This window comes from Dermacentor andersoni, chromosome 9, assembly GCF_023375885.2.
Source record: "Dermacentor andersoni chromosome 9, qqDerAnde1_hic_scaffold, whole genome shotgun sequence".
In the NCBI taxonomy this organism is placed as follows: domain Eukaryota; kingdom Metazoa; phylum Arthropoda; class Arachnida; order Ixodida; family Ixodidae; genus Dermacentor; species Dermacentor andersoni.
Window position 1 is genome coordinate 70,441,998 of NC_092822.1, and position 24,195 is coordinate 70,466,192.

At 48.5% G+C, this 24,195-nt stretch overlaps 1 long non-coding RNA gene across 1 annotated transcript in view; it reads right to left on the minus strand.

Moving 5' to 3' along the window:
- The window catches only part of LOC140213213 (uncharacterized), a 137,788-nt gene that overhangs the window by 13,448 nt on the left and 100,145 nt on the right, over nucleotides 1-24,195 (minus strand). Inside the window, exon 2 of the long non-coding RNA XR_011890153.1 lies at nucleotides 7,840-7,922. This is a non-coding gene — a long non-coding RNA (uncharacterized lncRNA). The remainder of the gene's footprint in view (nucleotides 1-7,839; nucleotides 7,923-24,195) is intronic.

Consider the following 24,195-nt stretch of genomic DNA (forward strand, 5'->3'; position numbering starts at 1 on the left):
ACAGAATTTAGATTATTGATGATTAGCTAGCTGAAAACATTGAAAGTTTGTTGGGGGTTTGCATCATATTGTTATGGAACAGCCGCCAAAGTGTGGCTGCACTGAGGAGGAAGAAGACGACGTGTGTGCCCGCTTGAAATAGCGTCGCCATTTTGGCCTCGTAGAGCTCCCCTGTAATTAAATTCTAAATAGCATGGGGCATCAGCTACTCGTAACATTAATTTGGTGGAGGCGGACCTTCCCCGTACCCGTCATGGAGCTTCGCAGGGGTCGCAATGACGACAGTGCAACTTAGGCTCCTGCTGGCGGCGCTTGATCTACGCAAGCGTTTGCGCCTGCAGCCTTGACCTACACGGCCGTTTCCCCCCCTCGGGATCCTCATGTTTTCAGCGGAGTCGTTAGTCCTGATGTTGACGAGTGGCTTCGCTTATACGAACGTGTCAGCGCCAGTAAAAGCTGGTATCCCACTATTATGCTTGCCAACGTTCTTTTCTACCTGGACGGAGCTCCACTGGCATGGTTCCAGACTCACGAAGAGGAGATCTCGAGCTGGGATCTCTTCACAGAGAAGCTCCGCGACCTTTTTGGCAATGCGCTCGGTCGCCAAGTCAATGCCGAGAAAGCCCTTGCCACACGGCTACAGATGTCGACTGAGTGTCCTACGTGTTGTACATTCGCGACGTCTTGGCCCTTTGTGTCAAGGCTGACCCGAACATGTCTCAGAACGATGAGGTTAATCACGTCCTCAAAGGCATTGCTGACGACGTCTTCACTTTACTGGTGTTTACGAACGTCACCAGCATCGATACGATCCTCAAGGAGTGCTGCCGTCTCGAGCATGCTAAAGGCCGCCGGGTATCCCACCACATCACGCGACTTCCCGATACAGATGCTACGTCATCCTGTGACGACCACTTCCACCACCCGTCACGATGTGACAACTCGACCCGCATCATTCGTCGTGAGGTCGAAGCAGCACAACCGGCGGCCCCTTCATTCCCGTCACCTGATCGTTCTCCGGCGACAATTTCCTTGATCCAGGCCGTCGTCCTTCAAGAGTTGTCCAACGTGGGCCTGCAATCCGTTCGTTCCGTACGCTCGGAACCGTCAGTTACTTCATAATTTCATAGTAACGAGAAATAAACTAAGTTCTGACTTGAAGAAAGCTAAGCGAGAATATTATACCAAGATGTTTATTTGTACTGGAGAAGAACGCGCGGCAGGCACTGCTTCGAAGAAGACGACGACAACGTTTTGGGTTGAAAGCCTTGTGTCTGTGTTGCCGAAGCTCTGTGTCCTCTCGCTACGTGCTCTGCTATCTGAGCGTCTAATCAACCGAACTATAACGCATCTTAACATTTGGTGGAGGTGCTGGGCCCTTCCCAAACCTGGAACTCCGCAGCCGGACGCTCCCTACCGTTTCTGCTATGCCCCAGGACGCTGCGCAGCCCGATCCTCCCATGGCATCGCCTGTCGTCTGCTCCGGTGCTCCCCACCAACGCGATCCTCCGGTCTTCAGCGGCGACGACGACCATGACGTGGAGGATTGGCTCTCGTCATACGATCGCGTGAGTGCTCACAACAAGTGGGATGACCAAGCTAAATTGACTAACGTCATCTTCTATCTTTCTGGAGTCGCGAATCTCTGGTTCCGGAATCATGAATCCAACCTTACCACCTGGACAGCATTTACCCATTGTTTCAAAGAAGTCTTCGGTCGCCCTGCTGTGCGCAAGCTTCGCGCAGAACAACGTTTGCGTGGTCGCGCTCAGCAAAAGGGTGAAAACTTCACCAGCTACATTGAAGGCGTAGTTGACCTTTGCCGGCGCATTAATCCCACCATGCCTGACTCTGAAAAGATCAAGAATGTAATGAAGGGCATAGAAGATGACGCCTTTCAAATGCTCTTGGCGAAAAATCCTCAAACGATCGACGAGGTCATTACACTGTGCCAGAGCTACGATGAGCTCCGCAAACAACGCCTTACCACGCGCCGCGCTGTCGCGCCGGACGACACGGTTTCGGCTTTAACTGACAGTTCTAGTGCTGCTTCCGCCCACTCTTCGTTCCTCGACCAAATCAAGCAATTTGTTCGCGAAGAAGTCGCGCACCAACTGTCACTGCTGCCTGCTACCCAGTCGTCTGAGTCCTCTTTGTCCCCGGAACTGCGACGCGTCATCCATGAACAAGTCAGCGACGCACTACCTCTTGCTAATCAGCCACCTTCAGCGACAGTCCCGCTCACTTACGCTGCCGTCGTTGCCAGGCCAAGACCTCCGCCTGAAGTTGCGCATTGCACGCCCACAAGCGGCTTCTACACCTCACCTTCTGCAGCTGCGAACTACGTGCCCAGAAGCGGCTTCTGCGCGCCTCCGCAGCCCCTACGCCCAGCTCCAAACTGTGCTCCGCTACCTCGACCCCCTGTTGATAATCCCTGGCGTACCCAAGACAATCGGCCGATCTGCTTCGCGTGTGGCTTTGCTGGACACGTGGCACGGTTCTGCCGCCGGCGAGGTTGGTATCCTCCCGATACTGCGAGACTTCAAGGGAATGCTCCTGACTCTCAGACCCGCTATTCACCACCAGTTCCGCACTTCGCTCCTTCATCTCATGTTGCCCAAAGCTTCAACACTCGTCGGTCTCCATCTCCCCGTCGACGTTCGCTGTCCCCCATCGTCCGCCGCCCTCCGGCTGCGGAGGAAAACTAAATGGCGCAGTTCCGGAGGCAAGAACTGCGATCTCTTCGAACTGCTCAAGCCCTCGTTTATTCCCAACGAACGTCATTGAAGTTTTTGCCGAAGGTATCGCCGTTCACGCGCTTGTCGACACGGGTGCCGCAGTGTCCGTCATTGCCGACCAGCTTCGCCGTACGCTCCGAAAAGTCGCCATGCCGTTTTCTGCCATTTCGCTACGCACAGCAAGCGCTGATCCTATTGAGCCCTTAGGAACATGTACCGTTCGTGTCGCCATACACGACAGTTTATACCACATTGAATTTGTTGTTCTTCCCCGCTGCTCTCACGACATCATCCTAGGATGGGACTTCCTCTTATCTCATCACGCTATTATTGATTGTGCCCGTGCAGAACTTGCGCTGACTCCATTCTGCGGCAGTCTTTCTGAAGATTTGCCTCCACCTTCTGCTCGAGTGTTCGTTGCCACGGCCACTGATATGCCTCCTTTCTCTTCCGCCCTTGTACCCGTTTCCTGTGCTGCTTTCTACGATTCCACAGTTCTTTTCACGCCATCTCAACTTGCTGTACGCCGTCATCCCTTCTTGCTTCCCTTTGCCCTCCTTCCCTTTCGCCAGGGCTCCAGTGCACTTTACGTTTCGAATCCGTTTTCGTGTCCATCAAGCTTACATCATGGCGAGTGCCTTGGTTTTGCTGATGAATTCGACACGAGCTCTGTCTACGATGTACCTGATGACTCGACTCCTCTTCACGTTGACGCCATGACTCTCCCTGTTTCTGCGCCTCCGCCTGCATGTGAGCGAGAGTTTGCTCCGTCTATTGACCCCAACCTCACTCCGAGTCAGCGCACGCAGATCGTCGACCTTCTTAACCGATTTCGAGCTTCTTTCGACTTACAGAAACAATGTTTAGGCCGTACCTCCACAGTCGTTCATCGCATCGACACCGGCAGCCACGCGCCGCTACGCCAACGTCCATACCGTGTGTCCGCGACGGAGCGTCGTGTCATCGATGAGCACGTAGGAGACATGCTCCGACGCGGCGTGATACAGCCATCACACAGTCCTTGGGCTTCTCCGGTAGTGCTGGTCAAAAAGAAAGATGGGACAATTCGTTTTTGTGTGGACTATCGACGACTCAACAAGATAACCCGGAAAGATGTATATCCTCTTCCCCGTATCGACGACGCACTGGACTGCCTCCAAGGCGCTGAATTCTTTTCGTCCTTAGACTTACGATCTGGTTATTGGCAGGTCCCGGTGGCTGATGCAGACCGTCCGAAAACGGCATTTGTTACGCCTGATGACTTATATGAATTTACCGTGATGCCCTTTGGCCTCTGTAATGCGCCTGCAACTTTTGAAAGAATGATGGATAACATACTCCGGGGCCTCAAATGGCAGACATGCCTTTGTTATCTCGATGACATTGTCATCTTTTCCCCGGACTTTTCTTCTCACCTGTTCCGGCTCAAACGCGTGCTCACTTGCCTTGCCGATGCTGGACTCCAGCTCAACCTGAAGAAGTGTCGCTTCGCCGCCCGGCAGCTAGTCATCCTTGGCCACGTTGTTTCGAAAGATGGTGTGCTCCCGGATCCAACCAAACTCCAAGCCGTTGCCGAATTTCCAAGACCAAAGACCACAAAAGAACTCCGCAGCTTCATCGGATTATGCTCCTATTTTCGTCGTTTCATCCGCAACTTCTCCACCATAATAGCGCCTTTGACGCAGCTTGTCGCGGGTAACCACGACCTCGTGGCTTGGCCGCCAGCTTGCGATGCCGCATTCACGACGCTGCGACGTCTTCTAACCTCACCCCCCATACTTCGACATTTTGACCCAAGCGCACCGACAGAAATACACACGGATGCCAGTGGCGTCGGCATTGGCGCTGTTCTTGCACAACGAAAGACTGGCTTCGATGAATACGTTGTTGCCTTCGCTAGCCGCGCACTCACGAAAGCGGAAGCAAACTATTCCGTTACAGAAGAAGAATGCCTGGCTATCGTTTGGGCCATAAATAAGTTCCGTCCTTACCTCTACGGTCGCCCGTTCGACGTCATCACGGACCACCATGCACTCTGCTGGCTGTCGTCCTTGAAAGATCCTTCAGGTCGCCTCGCTCGATGGGCGCTTCGCCTCCAAGAGTATGATATTCGAGTGCTGTACCGCTCAGGCCGTAAACATTCGGACGCGGATGCCTTGTCTCGCTCCCCAGTGTCAGGCCAGCCCAATTATCAGAAAGTACAAATATGCGAGTCCTCCCTCACCGCCACGGATATGCTTTCGGAGCAGCAGAAGGATCCATGGATTGTTGCTATGCTGGCTTTTCTGTCAGACCCATCAGCGCCTTCTACTGGACGTGCGTTGCGTCGCCAAGCACACCACTTCGCTGTTCGTGACGGGCTCCTGTACCGCCGTAACTACCTCTCGGACGGGCGCAAATGGTTACTCGTGGTTCCTCGGCATCTACGTTCGGACATATGTGCAGCGTTTCACGATGACCCGCAATGCGCACATGCAGGAGTACTCAAAACATACACGCGCCTGCGAATTCGTTATTACTGGCGCGGGATGTACCGATTCGTCCGCCAATATGTCCGCTCCTGCCTCGCATGCCAACGCCGCAAGGATACCCCTCATGCCTTAGCTGCTCCACTGCAACCCTTGCCTTGCCCAGGACGGGCCTTTGACCGGGTCGGAGTTGATCTTTATGGACCCCTTCCGGGTACTTCAGATGGCAACCGCTGGGTGATAGTGGCGATAGACCATCTCACGCGTTACGCGGAAACTTCGCCTCTGCCCAACGCATCTGCGCGGGATGTTGCCGGGTTCCTTCTGCGTAACATCATACTTCGCCATGGAGCCCCCAGAGAGTTGCTGAGCGACAGAGGCCGCGTCTTTCTGTCTGATGTTATAGAAGCCCTGCTCAAGGAATGCAACGTAATTCACCGTACTACTACTGCATACCACCCGCAAACTAATGGCATGACTGAGCGCTTTAACCGCACTCTTGGCGATATGTTAGCCACGTACGTCGCATCTGACCAAACCAATTGGGACCGAATTCTCCCCTTCGTGACGTACGCTTATAATACCGCCACACAGACCACTACAGGATTTTCCCCGTTCTTTCTTCTTTACGGACGCGAGCCTTCCTGCACAATGGACACCATCCTTCCGTATCGCCCTGACCCAACGGAGGCTACTACCCTGTCCGAAGCTGCTGCACACGCGGAAGAGTGCCGAAAGCTCGCCCGCACATTTACTTCGGCTGATCAGCAGCGACAGAAGCACCTTCGGGATATTCCCTCCTCTCCGGCACCATATCCCCCTGACTCACTAGTCTGGCTTTGGGTTCCCGCTACCAGCCCTGGACTTTCACCAAAGCTTGTTTCCAAGTACCAAGGTCCCTACCGTGTCGTCAGTCAAACATCTCCTGTGAACTACTTGGTAGAACCCCTTGAGCCGCCTTCCGATAAGCGCCGCCGAGGGCGCGAAATCGTGCACGTTCAGCGGCTCAAGCCGTACTTTGATCCACGTGTGCTATCTTGCCCGTAGGTCGCCGAGACGGCTCCTCTTCTCCGGGGAGGCAATTGTACTGGAGAAGAACGCGCGGCAGGCACTGCTTCGAAGAAGACGACGACAACGTTTTGGGTTGAAAGCCTTGTGTCTGTGTTGCCGAAGCTCTGTGTCCTCTCGCTACGTGCTCTGCTATCTGAGCGTCTAATCAACCGAACTATAACGCATCTTAACAATTGATAAAGACACCCCGGAGCAAATATGGAAAGCTTTCAATAAATTGTGTTCGAAAGACGATGCATCAATACCAAACTAGATAAATATCTACGGCACGGTTTAGAGCGGTGCCTGTTTGTCAAATAACTTTAACGATTACTTTCTAAGTGTATGTGCTAACAACAAGGTTACCTCTAGCGGTCCAGACCTTGCTCACTATCTGCTTAATTTTCAATAAGTTCCCTGTATTTCGAGCGGAAGACACCATATGAGATAGAGAAGTGCGTTTCAGAACTAAAGAATAATTCTTTTGCTGGAACTTATGCTATTAAAGCGGAAGCAGCGAAAACTATAAGGAATGTAGTTACCCCCGTCCTGGTGCACATATGCAACCTAATGTTAGAAAAGGGGTGTACGGTAGCGCGACCAAAAGACGGGACACAAGAAGACACACAGGAACATACACACGTAGCGCTGTGTGTGTGACCCTGTGTGTCTTCTTTTGTCCCGTATTTTAATCGCGCTACCGTAAACCCCTTGAAGGTGCATTGCCAACAAGCCCACATTGCAACCCTCGTGAACTTTAGAAAAAGGAATATTTCTGCAGCTGTTAAAAACGGCAACGGTGTGTGTCATTCACAAAGGTGGGAGTCATGATGATCTTAACAATTACCGCCTAATATCAGTTTTACCTGTTTTTTCAGAAATTGCAGCAACTGTTACCAAGAGCCGATTAACATCTTATCTAACTAAAACATCAGCGACATTAATTGATCAGTATGGTTTGCAGAAAGGAAAACGCACTGAAATGGTACTTATCAAACTAAAGGACAAAATTATTAGTAATATTGAAAATAAGTTGGATTAACACTTGGGCCATTCCTAGACTTCAAAAAAGGGTGCATTTCTATTAAAAAGTGAAATATTATTACGTAAATTACCATTTTATGGAACAAGAGGTATTACTCTGGAGCTTATTAATAGCTATTTATCATCAAGAATAGAGTGCACAGTTGTAAACGGTTTTGCATCTGCTTTTGGCACAATATGGAGGGTGTTCCACAGGACTCCATTTTAGGGCTCCTACTTTAATGCTTTATATTAATGATATTAATGGTATTATCAATGTACCTAGTTCAGCTGATACAGTTCTGTATGCAGATGACACTAACATATTTTTCTATCGTAATGACTTCTTGAACACTATAGCAAATGCAAACACATATTTGTCTGAACTATCATTATGGATAAATGGCAATGGCTTCAGCTAAATTTAAATTTGGAAATTTGGAAATTTACGGGTAAATAAAAATATGGCATAATTTACGAAGAGGGCTCAATAAGGATTTTTTGTCAGGTTTGATTGCTGGAAGCTCAATATATTTATGGATCCGGAAGAAATTACTTACGCAAGTTTTGGATGCGAGTTTAAATCAACGGACAGTGTACATCCAGGAACAAAGTAGTTATCCTGATCTATTAAATTATAAGGCTAAAAAAAGAATGTTAGAAGCATTCCAAATAAGTTGTGCGCACAGCGCTCTGTCAGGAGAAAATAATCAATATTGCGTTGTAAATAACAATTTCTGGTATTATTGCTTAGGTCTCCCCCATATTTAGCCTACATGACAATGCTAACATATTATTTCCACTATAGTAAATATTGCTGGCACGAGTATTACCGCGGTGCCTTGCAGCGACACTGGATTAGGAAGGTGTAGGACGGTCTATCTCTCCTGCATACGCTGAGAACACCGAGATATTAGCTCGACTTGCTTCGCTCGAAGCTGATTAGACATCAACAGTTTGCGCTCGCGGTGTGTTACTCTAGGGTCATGGCTAAATCACAGAACTAAACTCACCACATACTTGCTAATTGTTATTGTGGTATGTCCCAGAGGCATAAATCCACGCAGGAGCGTACAATGATTATGACGCATTGGATATGCAATGCAACACGCGATATGAGCAAAGTAACAATAAAAAAGTACAGATTCCACGCACTGTGAGAATCAATCTTATGTGAAAATCTTGGCAGGTAACTGGCTATAAACGGCTGGTAATGGTGCTAGAACACTGCACGGGTATAGCTTGCCTGAAGGGCTGACTCACGGGCTAGGGTAAGGTAAGGAATCGATGACTCAGGCCCATACCGAACTCGGGCGTAGGAACTTCAGGCTCGGGTCATCCTCGGACCTCAGTTGGTCTGTAATAAGCACGGGCATATTGTTTACAAATCCCTATATTTGATACCTATAGCATCGGCAACCCAGTGAAAGCTCTAGGGCAGTGGTGCTGCTGAGTAGAGTAGTAGTGCAGTCGTCGTCACGTTTGTCATCGTACCAGCATCATCATTTCGAAATCTTATGCATTTCGCCATGCCACAGGCTATTTCTAGTAGTAAATATTACATGCCCCGGAAAGTGGATGGGAAACGGCGCGACGGTAGCTCAATTGGTTAAAGCATCGCGCGCGTAATGCTAAGACGTGGGATCGTTCACCACATGCGGCAAGTTGTTTCTTGAGCCATATTCATTGCCATTATTTACCATCTTTTAATTCATTTAGTAAATACAAGTAATTTACCATATCTTGTCGTTAGTGTCTGTTTGTTGGCCTCCCATGATATTATTAAATATCGGGTCCCTTGGTTAAGCTCCTTTCTTCTCGTTCATTAATTAACGAGCGTCTGGAATCCGGCAATATTGATGCAGCACATGTGCGTTTATTAACCGGTTGCCTTAGCTTGAAAAAAAAATTAAATTATGGGGTTTTACGTGCCAAAACCACTTTCTGATTATGAGGCACGCCGTAGTGGAGGACTCCGGAAATTTCGACCACCTGGGGTTCTTTAACGTGCACCTAAAGCTAAGTACACGGGTGTTTTCGCATTTCGCCCCCATCGAAATGCGGCCGCCGTGGCCGGGAGTCGATCCCACGACCTCGTGCTCAGCAGCCCAACACCATAGCCACTGAACATTTGCTCGAAAAGATCATGTACTCAGTACACCTGCGGCAGTAAGGATGTCCCACATCCACCGCCGTGGTTTGTGAGTAGTGGCGCTGGCTAACACTCCCAAGGTTAGTTCTAGCAGTAAAACATAAATACCCAATAATCTCTCCCACTTCGGGGTTTCCGCAGAACTATTACGTAAAACCCTTGCCTTTGCTTCCACTTAATCAAAAGTGCAACTTCTCCCTGCCATCTGCTAGCCAATAGTTTAGCTCAGACGGTAGAGCGGCTGGCCCAGAAAGCGGTGTTCCCGGTTTCGCGTCCCGGACCAGGGCAAATTTTCCTTGAACTGCGAGGCTTTTCTTCCGAGGAACCCGTATGGGTTTCCTTTGGAGCATTTGCTACGAACGAGTGAACGTTTGATTTTCTCTTATAAGAACAAGTACTTTCCCCAATGTTGGCTTCTCATGGTAAGAGGAGAGCGAAACACAAAAGGTAATTAGTAAACTAATTATCAAAAATCAATGAAACAAAGTCTAAAGTGACACAGGTCAAAGCAAGTCCAAAGTTCAGCGATAGAAAGTCCCAAAGTTGGTTGGCGCAAGTAGAACGGCTTAAGTCGCACAACATGGACTACTTCAGGTCCTGAGCAGCGCCGCTGTGATAGCAAAATGCCATCTTGCACGACCTCATAGTCGAGTGCGCGAATACGTCGGATTATCTTGCAGGATTCGAAATACGGTGTAGAAGCATCTCGCTAAGTGTTCGTCGGGGTATTGGGGTCCAAACCCAAAGATTGTCCCCGCGATAGTACTCTGCGTAGCGTCGTCGAAGGTTGTAGCGTCGGCTGCTGGTCCTATGCTGGTTCTTGATCCGCAGGCAGGCGAGCAGTCGGCCTTCTTCGGCACGCTGGAAATAGGTGGCGACGTCAAGAATCTCTTCGTTGGTGATGTGCGGCAGCATGCCGTAGATAGTCGTCATCGGGTTCCTGCCCTAAAGCAGCTTGAACTGCCTGATCTGTGTCGTTTCGCGCACCGCCGTGTTGTAAGCAAAGTTTACGTTCGGCTGGACAGCATCCCAGGTCTTGTGTTCGACGTCTAGGTACATTGCCAGCATGTCGGCGAGGGTGGTGTTCAGGCGCTCCGTAAGACCATTCGCCTGCGGGTGATAGGTAGCAGTCCTCCTGGGGATTGTCTGGCTGTACTGCAGAATAGCTTAGGTTAGCTCTGCTGTAAAGGCCGTTCCTACGTTGGTGATGAGGACTTCTGGGGCACCATTTCGCAGCAGGATGTTCTCGACGAAAAATTTCGCCACTTTGGTTGCGCTACCTCTCGGCAGGGCCTTACTTTCAGCGAAACGGGTGACGTAGTGCTTCGCCACGATGATCCACTTATTTCCGGATGTTGTCGTCTGAAACGGTCCCAACAAATCCATCCCGATCCGCTGAAAAGGTTGGCAAGGAGGCTCGACCGGCTGTAGTAATTCCGCTGGCCTTGTCGGTGGTGTCTTGCGTCGCTGAAAGTGTTGACATGTCTTGATGCAACGGGCGACGTCGGCGGTCAGGCGCGGCCAGTAAGCTTTCCTATATCCTCGATAACGTCCTGGAGAATTTGAGGTGCCCAGTGGTCTGATGGTTGTGTAGAGCGTGCAGTACTTCTGGATTCAGCACTTACGGAACAAGAAGGTAGTTGGCGTGGTTTGGTGAGTTCTTCATGTATAGGTTGTTTCGAAGCGAAATACATAAACAATCCTCGCATAAATGCCCTACGGACAACATCGGTGTTCCCTTGAAAATACTCGACGAGGCCTTTTAGCTCCGCGTCTACACGTTGCTGTTCAGCCCAATCTTCAGCGCTTATTATTCCAAGTAAGGAGTCGTCGTTGTCGTTGTCTTGCGGCGGAGAGTCAGTGGGGGCTAGTCAGTCGGAATCAGTGTTTTCTTCCCGACTTGTATATTACAGTGATGTCATATTCTTGCAGTATGAGGCTCCACCGCGCCAGGTGTACTGAAGGGGCTTTTAAATTCGCTAGACAACACGACGCCTGATGGTCGCTTACAAATTTGTAAGGTCTGCCATATGATAAGGGCGAAATCTTGCTGTAGCCTATGTTATAGCAAGAAATTCCTTTTCGGTTGTAGAATAATTGCCTTCTGCTTTTGAGAGCGACCGGCCAGTGTAAGCTGTCACCTCTTGAAGTCTATCTTTTCTCTAGACTAGCACGGTGCCGAGACCTAGGCTGCTGGCTTCAGTATGGATTTCGGTATCGGCGTCTTCATCGAAGTGCGCAAGTACCGATGGTGGCTGCCTGCATGGTACCAGTTCTTGAAATGCGTCACCCGACGGCGTTTATTTATGTATTTTAAATACATTCAAGGCTCGTAGGCGCTACAGAAAGGAGTGGTACATATACACAGAAAAAGAATGCAGATCAATTAATAAAATATTTGTTAGATGGCACGAAAACTTTACGCAGGTGATCGCTGCGGGATGAAAAGTAGGAAGGAGGAGTAAGAAGTTTTTCTTTTAATACCGGGTTGTGGTAAATCTTGTGTAAAAGGCAGAGGCGACTGTATGCACGACGTACTGAAAGTTCCCATATGTGAAGGGTTTGCTTCATGAGTGTTACGCTAACATGACGAGAGTAATTAGATAGAATAAAGCGGGACGCGCGGTTCTGAATGGCTTCGAGGGAGATGGTTAGTGATACTTGAGGGGGATCCCAGATGGCCGAGGCATATTCTAATTTTGATCGAACAAGTGTATTGTAGAGCATCAGTTTTAAAGATGCAGGAACGGCGTAAAAGCGTCTGCGTAGATAGCCTAGCGTGCGATTAGCGTTAAAAGTTATAAATTCAACATGCTTGTGCCATGATAGATCATGAGTGATGTAAAGGCTGAGATAGTTGTAAAAATTAACTTAACAGAGAGGAGCGCTATTCAGAAAATACATGCGTGTTTTAGTACTGTTAGAGCGGCGTGATATGCGCATATATGTACATTTATTTACGTTTAGTTTGATGTTCCACGCATTGCACCATATAGATAAATTGTTAAGGTCGTCTTGTAGTTCACTAATCTTATGATATATTACGCAATCATCAGCGAATAGGTTTATTGACGATTTCACGCAGTCAGCGAGATCGTTAATATATATTAGAAAGAGCAGAGGCCTGAGGACGGATCCGTGTGGGACCCCTGATGTAATCGATGAAAAAGCAGAGGAAGCGGTATTGGCAGTTACGTACCGAGTTCGATTGGAAAGGAAGTCCTTAATCCAGGCTAATACTAAAGGATCAATGTTAAGCTGATCGAGTTTAAGGTTTAGTAGATCGTGCGTTACGGTATCAAAGGCCTTAGCATAGTCCAAGAAAATACAGTCAACGTTAAAGTTATGGTCAGATGCAGGAAAAAGATCATTACTAAAGCGAGCTAGTTGGGTTTCGCACGAGTACATTATTCGGAAGCCATGTTGACAGGAATGAGAGATTGAATTGGTTTCCAAAAATTCAACAAGGTGAGAGTAAATGATGTGTTCCAAAAGTTTGCATGGGATGCTTGTCTATGAAAGGGACGGTAGTTCTCGGGAGCATGCGCATTGCCTGACTTTGGGACTGGAACCACCTTTCCTTTCTTCCAGTCACGCGGGAGCGAAGAATACTGCAACGATTGAGCAAAGATTTTAGAAAGAATAACAGATAAAAACACCTGAGTGCATTTCAATATTTTTGAATTCATACTATCAGGCCCACTGGCAGACGAAATCTGCAGATTATTGATTAGCCGGCTAATACCAGCCCAGCCAATTATTATGGGATCCATCACAGGGAAGTTTGAACTTCGTGCACTCGGTAAATTGACGATGATATTGGCATTGAGGAAAGAGACAAACGGCTCGTTCAAAACGCTGCAACATTGATTAGGTCGAACACTGGTGCCATCGGGGTAAGTTAAATGTATAGTGTTTGCTTTAGTCCCATTAACAACACTCCAGAACTTGCGCGGACTCGTTTGAAGAAACGAGGGCAGTGTAACACTCAAGAAGGTGGTTTTAGCGTTACTAGTCATTTGGATGTACTCAGTTTCCACTTCACGGTACGTTGACCAATGAGCGGGGAGATTTAATTGCTTGGCCCGGCGGAATAACCGTTTCTTTTTGTTGCGCGGGCGTTTAAGAGAGTTATTGAACCATGGCGATTTAGTGTTTGAGGCTATCTTTCGTTGAGGTATATAACTGTCTATTAAAGATAGTAGTTTATTTTTGAAATTTTGCCAGTTATCCTCAACTGAGCGTTCGTCGAAACCGGGGATGTAAGCAGCTGTGAATGATTCCATTTCTGCCGTTATAGAAACCGTATCGGCGTGCTTGTAATCGCGAACAACCTTCAAGCTCTTTTTAGTAGAAACATGGGCGCGCAAAGTGAAGTGAATAATCAAGTGGTCACTTGAACCAGGGATATAAGTAAGTTTGGAAACCAGATCAGGTGTATTAGTAAAAATGAGATCAAGGACATTAGCGGAAACTGCAGTAGCACGAGTAGGTTCATCAACAAGTTGTGTGAGGTTGAAATCGGAACAAACACAAAGAAACTGTGCGCATTCCGAAGGATTTATTGTGATAGAGGCGGTACCACTGTTCCATGAGATGTTGGAAAGGTTGAAATCTCCCAACAGAAAAAAAGGCAGTGTGGGGTATCGCGTAAGTATATTATTTAAGACGTCATGAAGTTCATCACAGAAAGAACGGAATGCAGTTGGGGGTCTGTAACATACGCAAAAAATGCAATTCCTATTGTCAATGGTAATACGCACGCACACCACTTCTAAAGCTGACAAGACTGGGACACTTGAAGGAAACTTAATTAACAGCGATCAAGACACCCCCCCCCCCCCCCCCCCCCGATACGAACATCGCGGTCGTATCGATAAATAGCGTACTTGTTTTCACAGTCAGAGATTTCACTGCTTTGAACTTTGCAGAAAGCCATTTGTCGGATAGAATAACAATATCAGCGGAACATGAATCAATATGAGCCGAGAGTGCCGCTCACTTGTTGAGCACACTGCGCGAATTGCTAAAAAGAAGATACACATCATTTGCGCGGCGGGAAGATAGCTACGCAGACGAATTGCCAGTATTGCTTAAAGGTGGGTTGCGATTACCATGTGACTCACGAGGCAGTCAACTTCACAAACGTTATCAGTGGATGCGCAGTAGATGTAGCGGTTTTTGTTGATAAGTTTGTTAAAGCGAAGTGAAAAAGGTTGGCCGCTAGATATTCCGTATTTAATTAGTTTTTTTCGTGACAAGCATGTTGCTCTTTGAAATCTTCGCCTACAGAGAAGCCAGCTGTTTTAAGCTTAGCTTTCTGAGAAAGAACTAACTCTTTGGTTTTAAAAGACGCAAACTTGATAACTGGGCGTGTCGTTAGTTGCACAAAAGAACCCAGCCTGTGCGCTCTGTCGATCATGTTATCGGTAACGTTCAAGCTTAGATGACGCGACAGCAGATCTTTTATACAGTCTTCGGACTGTGCCAATGTCTCGTTAGCATTGTCAGATGTGCCATAAAATAATAAATTGTGCCTTCGAGACCGATCTTCCAATTTGTCGAGCCTTGAGTTGAGTACGGCACCTTTAGTTCTAACAGTTTCACGAACAAGGCGGTTAATTTCAGTTGGTAATAGATTTGGCAGTTTGCAATAGATTCAACAACAGATTCTAAAGTTGCCAATCTTTCTGTAAGATAGACTTTTTGCGTAAGTGCCCCTTTGGTTTCTTTAAGTCTGCCAAAGATTCTATTACTTCAGTATGACGCTTGTCAAATTTTGTTGACACGGAAGTAATGGCATCAAGCAGTTCCATGTGCGATTTGCTAGGGTCAGGCTGGAGAGGACCGGGGCTTTGTTCTACGTCACCGCTTAGCATCAGAAGTTTAACGACAAATATACAGCCGTTCAAGGTATCGCAAACAACACTTGGGCACGGGAAGAGCAAGAGACACCTGTTTCTTGAACGTTTACAATAAAGAGACGGCCCTGCACCAACCTGCATATGAAAGCAGAAGGGGATTTTGAGCAACAACATCGTCGCTGCTCTCCCGTGCCCACTGAAGGCGGAAAGCCGATGCAAATCCTTTAAATCCCGGCGGAAAGATGCTGTCGGTGGCAGAGCTGATGCCGTGCTTGACCATGATTGGAAGGTGGCACCAGAGCTAAGCTCGTACTGGACATAATCACTCGCTGTCGTCGAAGGTATCAAGAGCGGTGATGATAACGGCAACGGCGTCGATGCAGGAGCAGTTGGTCCAACCGCAAGCGCAGGCGCGGATAGCCATCCGAAGAATAAGGCGCTGAACTGCATATGAAAGCAGAAGGGGATTTGAGCAACAACATCGTCGCTGCTCTGCCCTGCCCACTGAAGGCGGAAAGCCGATGCAAGTCGTTTAAATCCCGGCGGCAAGATGCTGTCGGTGGCACTGCTGATGCCGTGCTTGACCATGATGGGAAGGTGGCACCTGAGCAAAGCTCGTACTGGACATAATCACTCGCTGTCGTCGAAGGTATCAAGAGCGGTGATGATAACGGCAACGGCGTCGATGCAGGAGCAGTTGGTCCAACCGCAAGCGCAGGCGCGGATAGCCATCCGAAGAATAAGGCGATTATTGCATATGAAAGCAGAAGGGAATGTTGAGCAACAGCATCGTCGCTGCTCTCCCGTGCCCACTACTTTTCTTTTCCCACTTGAACTCGACATCAGATTTAGTTAGTTGTGTCAGCGGGTCAGCGATGCGTGAAAAGTCCTTGGCAAAGCGCCTGCAGTAGCCACACATGCCAAGGAATCTGCGCACTGCCTTCTTATCGATGGGCTGCTGGAACTTTGCGATGGGAGCTGCTTCTCGCGGGTCGGGGGGGACAGATTTACTGAGGACATGTCTCAGGAACAGAAGCTGATAGTGAGCGAAGCTGCACTTTTCTGGCTTCAGAGTGAGCCCTGATGACTTGATGGCCTCTAGTACTGTTCTAAGCCGCCCAAGGTGATCGTCGAAATTCATCAGCGAAGACAACGACGTCAACCAAGTAGACGAGACAGGTCTGCTGCTTTAACCCTGCTAACATCGTGTCGATCACAGGCTGGAACGTTGCAGTCGCCGAGCACAGACTGAATGGCATGACCTTGGAACTAGTGAAGGCCGTATGGCGTGATGAAGGCGGCCTTTTCGCGATCGCTTTCGTCTATTTCTATTTGCCTGTAGCCAGTATTAAGATCCATCGACGAGAAGCATTTTACGTTGCACAGCCGATCCAATGCTTGTTCTATCCGTGGGAAGGGGTATACGTCCTTCTTCGTTGTCTTGTTCAGTCAAGGATAATCGACGCAGAAATGTAGGGTTCCGTCTTTGTCTTTACGTAGACCACAGGAGATACACACTGGCTTTTAGACAGCTGGATGATGTCGTCGCACAGCATTTCGTCGACTTCTTCCCTTATAGCTTCACGTTCTCCTGCTAAACCTCGGTAAGGGCTTTGGCTGAGTGGTCGTGCGCACTCTTCGGTTATCATGCGATGCTTTGCAACTGGTGGTTGTCGAATCCTCGATGACGTCGAAAAGCAGTCGTTCCATCGTCGTAGAAGGCTTCTTACCTGTTGCTGTTTATTCAAAAAGACATGGATCTATGTCGAAGTCTGGTTTGAAAACTGAGGTCGCCGGGGTAGATGCGGCAGATTCTGAGAGGGCAAATGCATCGCTGGGTAACACAATTTTCTTGAGGTAAGCGGTCGTTGTGCTCTTGTTAACGTGCTTGAACTCCTGGCTGAAGTTGCTCAACAGCACTTTTGCATTTCCTTCATTCAATCGAGCAATCCCTCTTGCGAAGCAAATGTCATGATCGAGCAGTATACGTTGATCACCTTCGATGACGCCTTCCACATCTGCGGGTGTTTCGGTGCGGACGGAAATGACAATGCTGGAGCAAAGCAGGATGCTCACTTGATCTTCGGGCACACTCAAGGCGTAGCGACCACGAGAGCTATCCGGCGGTATCGCTTGATCTTCTGATAGAATTATCAACTTCGACTTGATGTCGATGATTGCGGCGTGTTGGTTCAGAAAGTCCATGCCAAGAAGGAGTAGGTCATGCCGAGAATTAGAAGGGTAGGTCCGGTCATGAACAGTAATTCTTGCCGTGCACATTCCATTCGGCGTTATTAGGTGTCCTCCAGTGGTCCCAATTTCAGGGCCTTTTCATTCAGTGTTGACTTTCTGTAACTGGGAGGCGATGGGTCCACTCATGACGGCTCCTGCGTCCACGGCGTGGCCGTCGAGAAGCACGTCGAAATCGGGGGTTCTGTGTTCCGCTGCAGTTATGTTTCGGTGCCGGATCAGGGTTGCGTCGTGTTGATCTGATGCTGGAACATCGCGTCGTGAGGTCGTCTTTCGTCGGCGTATTCTTTGTTTCCGGACTTCGTCGGTATTGCGGCGTCTCCTTGGTATGTCGTCGAAACACGCTTTTTGGTTTCTTCGTCGGCAGCAAATGATCTTCATCAGTTCGACGAACAGCAACCGCACCTCTATCAGTTGCTGCTTTTAGTTTTCCGGATATGAGCTTGCATACCGGCCCCGGGATGGGCCAGTGTACGGTCAGCGTTGCGGGGATAGGTAGCCGCGCGTGATGGCGAACGGGGCGGTCTTCGTGGCCTCCACGGAGTGGCGGCTGGGTAGTCGGCGATGTCACTCGGCCGCTCACCAAGTTGCGGGCGCGGCCCGTTGACGGGGAATCCTCGTAGTCCCATTTCACATTATTGGCACCAGCGGTAGAGGTGGCCCGGTTTTCAGCAATGATTACAAAGACGGCGCCGAATAAAACAACGCACGAAGAAGGGAGACACGAGACAAGCACGTAGGCGATTACGAGACAAGCGCTTGCGTGCTTGTCTCCCTTCTTCGTGCGTTGTTTTATTCGGCGCCGTCTTTGTAATCATGCTTAACCAACTAGCCCACCAGCACATGCTCAGTGATTTCAGCAATGGGCGGGCGATGGTCAGCAGCACGGTGGAAGAATAAACTAGGTGTCTCAACGAGGCTGTCGCGCCGACGACTTTTTCGCTCCTGGTTTCCGTATCTCTCGGCAGATCGCTAAGATCACTAGGGGGTCAATCGCAACAGATACCAAGGCACGCGGTGCTCCTCAAATGTGCGCGCGCGTGACAGAATCATTCGTAAATTGCCCCGTCAATGCCTGTGTACAAGTCCAAGTGTCCGGCGAGCCTTTCGGAAGCAAGCATAGGTATATCATCTTAAATACTTGAGCTTAGTAGCGCTATCAAGACCAAAATGTGATTCAAGTTCAAGATAATAAAGTACAGAGACAGCGCGTTTACTGGTGCTCAACTTCGGTGCAAATTTAAACATTATCGCTATTGTCGGATGCAAAACCTTTAAATATCGGTATCTAAGTGAGAGATTTCGATATCAGGACTGTCTATAGCCACGCATGTCACATAAACGAGATCCCGCTGACTGAAGGCGATCTTTCTTGGTACATGTTTTTATTGCGAAAGCAATACTGTTCGCACTTTCAGCCCATCGGTGGTCGTGGCGCCTCCTTACACAGCTGCGCATCACGTGACCGTGTGACGTCACGCCAGACCGAGAGACGGGGCCCCAGCTCGCGGCATCGATGGTGGAGGCGAAGCCTTGCGCGCCGCTGCTGCGGCGCTTCAGAGAGAGGGTGCTCGCTGGTGTGATGTCACGCTAGGAGGAGAAATGGGGCTACAGCTTGGCTCCTCGCAGTGGTCGGCGCGTTGCCTTGCGCTATGTCGGACGATGTATAGCCATAAGTTTAGCAAAGAGCAACCATGTCCACACCATCAGCCGAACCAAGGCGCAGCCAAGGGTACTGCTTTCGCAAACTTCCAGGCTTAACCAAGCTAAGCCTTCAGCCAATTTTTTCTTCTGCATTATTCGTCGAAAGTAGATATCTTGCTTTACAACTGCATATGTAAACGCAAATTATGGCCCCTGACGAACTTCGGGTAGCCGCATCTTTCCAAAATACTGTGCGTTGCAGATTGTGCGTGTTTGCTGCAAGCGTGACGCATGCCAGGTAAACTCTGCTGGGAGTGTGTTTTAAAGTTCAAGGAAGACAGCCGGGGACAGTAAAAAGAGACTTTTATTACTTCGCACCAGTGCACGCCTCATTAACACATTACCAAACGTGAAAGTAGTTCTAAGCATTCTCAAGGTTGTTTCCCGTCCTACACAAGCTTTGAAAGCTTGCTAAGAGGCTCGCACGTTTGTTTTGTGGTCTATCTTTATTTTTTTACAGACCTGCGTCCACCGCATGGCTATATAAAACTGCAGCAGATTCGCCATTATGTCGACTTTCTGGTCCGTGCATGAGAAGTAGAATGTATGCTTTTCTAGCATAGCCTCTACCGTCAGCTCATACGCATTCCTGCGGGTGGCATATTGCTGAAACTCTTTTTCAGCCACCTGCAGCAAAAAAAGAATGCTTTTCTTTTAGTGCAGGAGCCACCATTCATTTTACAATCCACAAGTGTGCTCAGAGGAAGAGCGTGAACCTCAGTCTCTTCTAGGAGGCTCTGCTGGCACATTGAGCATGTTGAGTATTTCAGCAAATTCTTGCACACAAATCCAGCAAGATAATACACAATGAAATCAACTGCTTCTCGCTCTGTGCAGATCTCAACAAACGCCTCATCACAGTCAATCTCAGCGGCAACGAAACCATCAGTTTTGGCTTTGAACACCTGAAGACGAGTCTCTTGTCTTTTACTTGCCTGAAGGATAAGGTCAGGTCATACAAAGTGAGCTCACGTGCTGCTCGAGGTCGCTCTACCTTGCAATTTCCAAACTTTGGTGGCTTAATTCAACTGTGCAATGACAGCATATTGTACAGCTGAAGAAAAGTAGGCAAGGAGCTATGGTCATTCTGACCTCCTGTTTGGCGGATTGCCCCCAAAAAACACTTCAGTACATCTTCGTTAATTTTTCCATGCACGACAGAATTCAAGCCATAGTATTTAAGGGAATATTTTGTCAGCTCCAAAGCCAACAACACTGTGACTCGCAGACCTGCTGCAGTCTGATCTGTGAGAAAATGTGCGCGGGATATCCTTCCGGCCACCCCTTCTCCCTCCCACTTGTTTAACCTGTACAAGAAAGCGGCAAGAACCCCCAACTCCTTGCTTCCCGCTAGGATGCCTTCTTTAGGATGGTTGCGATTCAGTGCATCAAACAAATCGTTCAATTGCAATGTAAATTCCACTGTTTCTTCAGTGTTCTCTAGTCCAGTTGCTTTTCTCTGAGAGTAAAACTCCAATACATTGGTGACACTTGGACTGAAGAGCTGGGTAGGGAGCTTTACCCGCATTTTCTGAGTGTTAGTAGGGTTCAGATGAGCATATGTGAGCTTGTGGTAAACAAGCAAGTGTCCAGGCTGCTTCCTGTATTCAACAAACCATTTATCATAGTATGCCCACTGGACACGACCACCATGAAAATTCAAAACTTTCTGGGCATGCCAACGGTTCTGTACGCACCTCATAAGATGCGGAGCATCGGAAAACAAAAACAAAGATGCTGTGCTTCTCATCAGCAAGGTGCGTGAGGGAGCTGTTGGTGCAGTTTAGACTGCCACTTACACCACACTCTCTCCACATATAGTCACAGACCACTACATCAACTAAAGCCCCAGCCTCCTCCAGCATAAAGACGGCTTTCAAAACAAGCTGTGCAAGCACTGTTCTTTTTGTTGGTCTTTTGCTGGCGAACACTGCAATAGGCTAATAGTGGTCTCCAGATGCAGGGAAGGCAAACACGGGTCCGTGGTCAGCAAGGTCATCACTGGTCCCTGCGCTGTCACCGAAGTCACTGAACCCTTCGTAAGTCATTGATTTTGAATGCACAAAGGTTTCGTCGAAAATCAAGATACCGTGGCGCTGAAACTCGTCTTTGGTCGCCATATTCTTTGTCGCCAAAACCTGCTGTCAAATCCACAATTCACCCTGATCATGCTTAGATATTTCCGCCCGGTCGTCACACATGGAAGATGGAGCACATTGTTCTCACGCAAGAATATGTACGCTGATGGGCTTCTTATATGCAACAAGAGGCACATAAGCAGCCATTCTTCATTGAAGCGACGCTTTTGCTTGTTGGTGAGCCTTGCTTCAGCTAAGCATTCCTTGATTTCAGTTGTGTTCACATTCGGAAGTTCAAGCTTGCAAAGTTTCGTCTCGAGCTCTCCCTCTGAAATTTTTGCAAGCATTCGCTGGCTTCCTTTTGCTCTGATGAAAGATCCTTAAAACGATTAGGGAGGCGATTTTCTTATCTCTTCAGGGCATAATTTGCGCGCCGCAGAACAGCAATTCTTTCACTGCTTTGTTGGGAACACGAAACGAACACTAGCTGTCCTCAAGGTGCTCTTTTTCTTCAGTGCTCGTGTTTGGCGCATCCGCAGAGTGTCCAACAAACTGACAAATTGGCAAACTGACATATCCGCACTCAGGAAGAATTCACATTTCTTGTGGCGCTACTTGCTGCTAATGTAGATGAAGGCACTATTTGTTTCTCCTTAAGGGTATTCAGCAGCGCTTGGTCAGCCAGCGCTAAGTTTGATATCTAGCACGTGTTTCAGAAAAGACTTCACTTCCTCGACTGTTGACAAACTGTTTGAATGTTACAGCTCTTCTTTAGGAACAGACTTGCCCATCAAGACTGTGCGGGCCTTGACTGTCACGTCGGTCTCAACAAGCCATGGAGCGGCGAAAAAACCGCCTTCACTGATAGTCCCTGGAGGCGATGGTTCCGCTATGTTTCACACTGCAACCGCGAGGGGTGACTTGAAAGAATGGTTTTAAGGAGTCCTAGTTTGCGTCAGCTCTAAAAAAACAATTCTCTTTTTGTCCCCCATTTCAGTGCGACGATATCTCAACAATTTCGAGGGCAGGAATACGAGCGACGGGTCCTGGAACAGTATATAAAAAGTTGAAGGTGCCACTAGAGGTAGCACTGTCACAGAAGGCCCTGCATCCTCTTGAACTTCACTTGCGTTCCCGCATTCATCTCCACGCACTGGGGCTGACGGCATGGAAAAATCCATGATCTGACCGGAACTGTCGCAACTCGAGCTGACACACGATGACCTGCTTTTATCTTTCGATGGGACGAGAAGCTGTCTCTCGGCTGGCCGCTTCCTTGTTTTCAACGTTTTAGACAAATAAGCAGGACAATGCGGAAACTTCGTGGGTACAGCGTCTTTTGCCATAACGAGCGAAGAGGCGCGCTTGTAAGGACGTGTACATTATGCTCTGCTGTCCAAGTTTTTGAAATCAGATCAGGCTCGAAATGCCGCTCACACAGGAAGTCCGTAGCTTGCAGAAGACGGTCGTTGCTTGGGATGGCGCATAGATACACGTTTATTCCCTCTTCGTCCTTTGGTGCGAAGAAGAGTCATAACTTCTCACGGCGTGGCTTGTATGCCATAAAGTAGCGCGGAACAAAACAAAGTTTCCCCATCACTACAATTTATAAGAGTGCACGACAAAAAATACAACCGACAAACAAAAAGACACGTGGCGTACAACAGGCGCAACGGCCAACTGCGGTCGCCCTCGTCCACGCCACCCACATCAACCGACAAAAGAAAAGACACGTGGCGTACAACAAGCGCAACGGCCAACTGCGGTCGCCCTCGTCCACGCCACCCACATCCCTGTGCGCTGCCTGCTAACGATGGATGGATGAATGGATGTTATGAGCATCCTCTTTGGAACGGCGCGGTGGCCTGTACCACCAAGCTCTTGCTATTATACTGGATAATGTCCTACCTAGGTTAAAAAAGAAAAAGAAACCCTATGAACTCCCACAACCACATCTTCTGATCGCCTATTGAGTACTTTGTTTTTGTGCGTCTCCGTTTTTTGTCGTTTCCCTACTTTTCTTCCACCAGTCTTCCAATCGCCTCCTACTAGTCGCTATTGCAGACATGTTAATGTTTTCACTGCTCTCGCTAGACCCAAGGGCATCAAGAAGGCCAGTGGTGCCTAACCGACATTCCAATAAAGCATGCCCCAATGTTTCCATAGCTTTACCACTGCCCCAAGCACATGCTTCTTCTTCCTTCTTATATCTCGTTTTACAGGTGCGTGTTCGCAGGCATCCCGATTATGCTTCGATAAGTAATGAGCTTCCCATTGAGTTATCATAAATTGTTTCTTTCCTGATTTCGTTTTTTTTCACTTAGGAAGTTACTCATGGCAGGTTTCTTTACATTGCGGCCACCCATTAGATTATTTCAGCCTCTCTGACTTTGGGCTTGACGTTCTTTCTTGCTGTGTTGCCCACCCTACAGGCCACATACTTGTTGGGTAGCTTCCTAGTTCTTTTCCTCCACTGTGAATCAATGCTTTCCTGTACAGATACCTCAAGACTCTCCTAGCCCACTTACTTTCTTCCATCTTCCTCAGTCGTTCCTCATAATCAATTTTACTGCGAGCATCCCTCACTCAAAATTAGTCCAGCCCTTATCACCCTGCACAGCTTCATTTGTAGTCTTCCCGTGAGCGCCCAGTGCAAGGCGTCCCACTGACCTTTGGTTCCCATCGAGTCCTTATTTTACCCCTGATTTATAGCAAACAACCACATTTCCAAAAGTAAGTCCTGCAACCATTACACCTTTCCACATACCTCGGAGGACCTCGTACCTATTGTATCCCCATAGCGCTCTGTGCGTCACTAGTGCGTCACGTTATAGGTTTTTCCTGTGTTTCTATATATCTATTGCATTC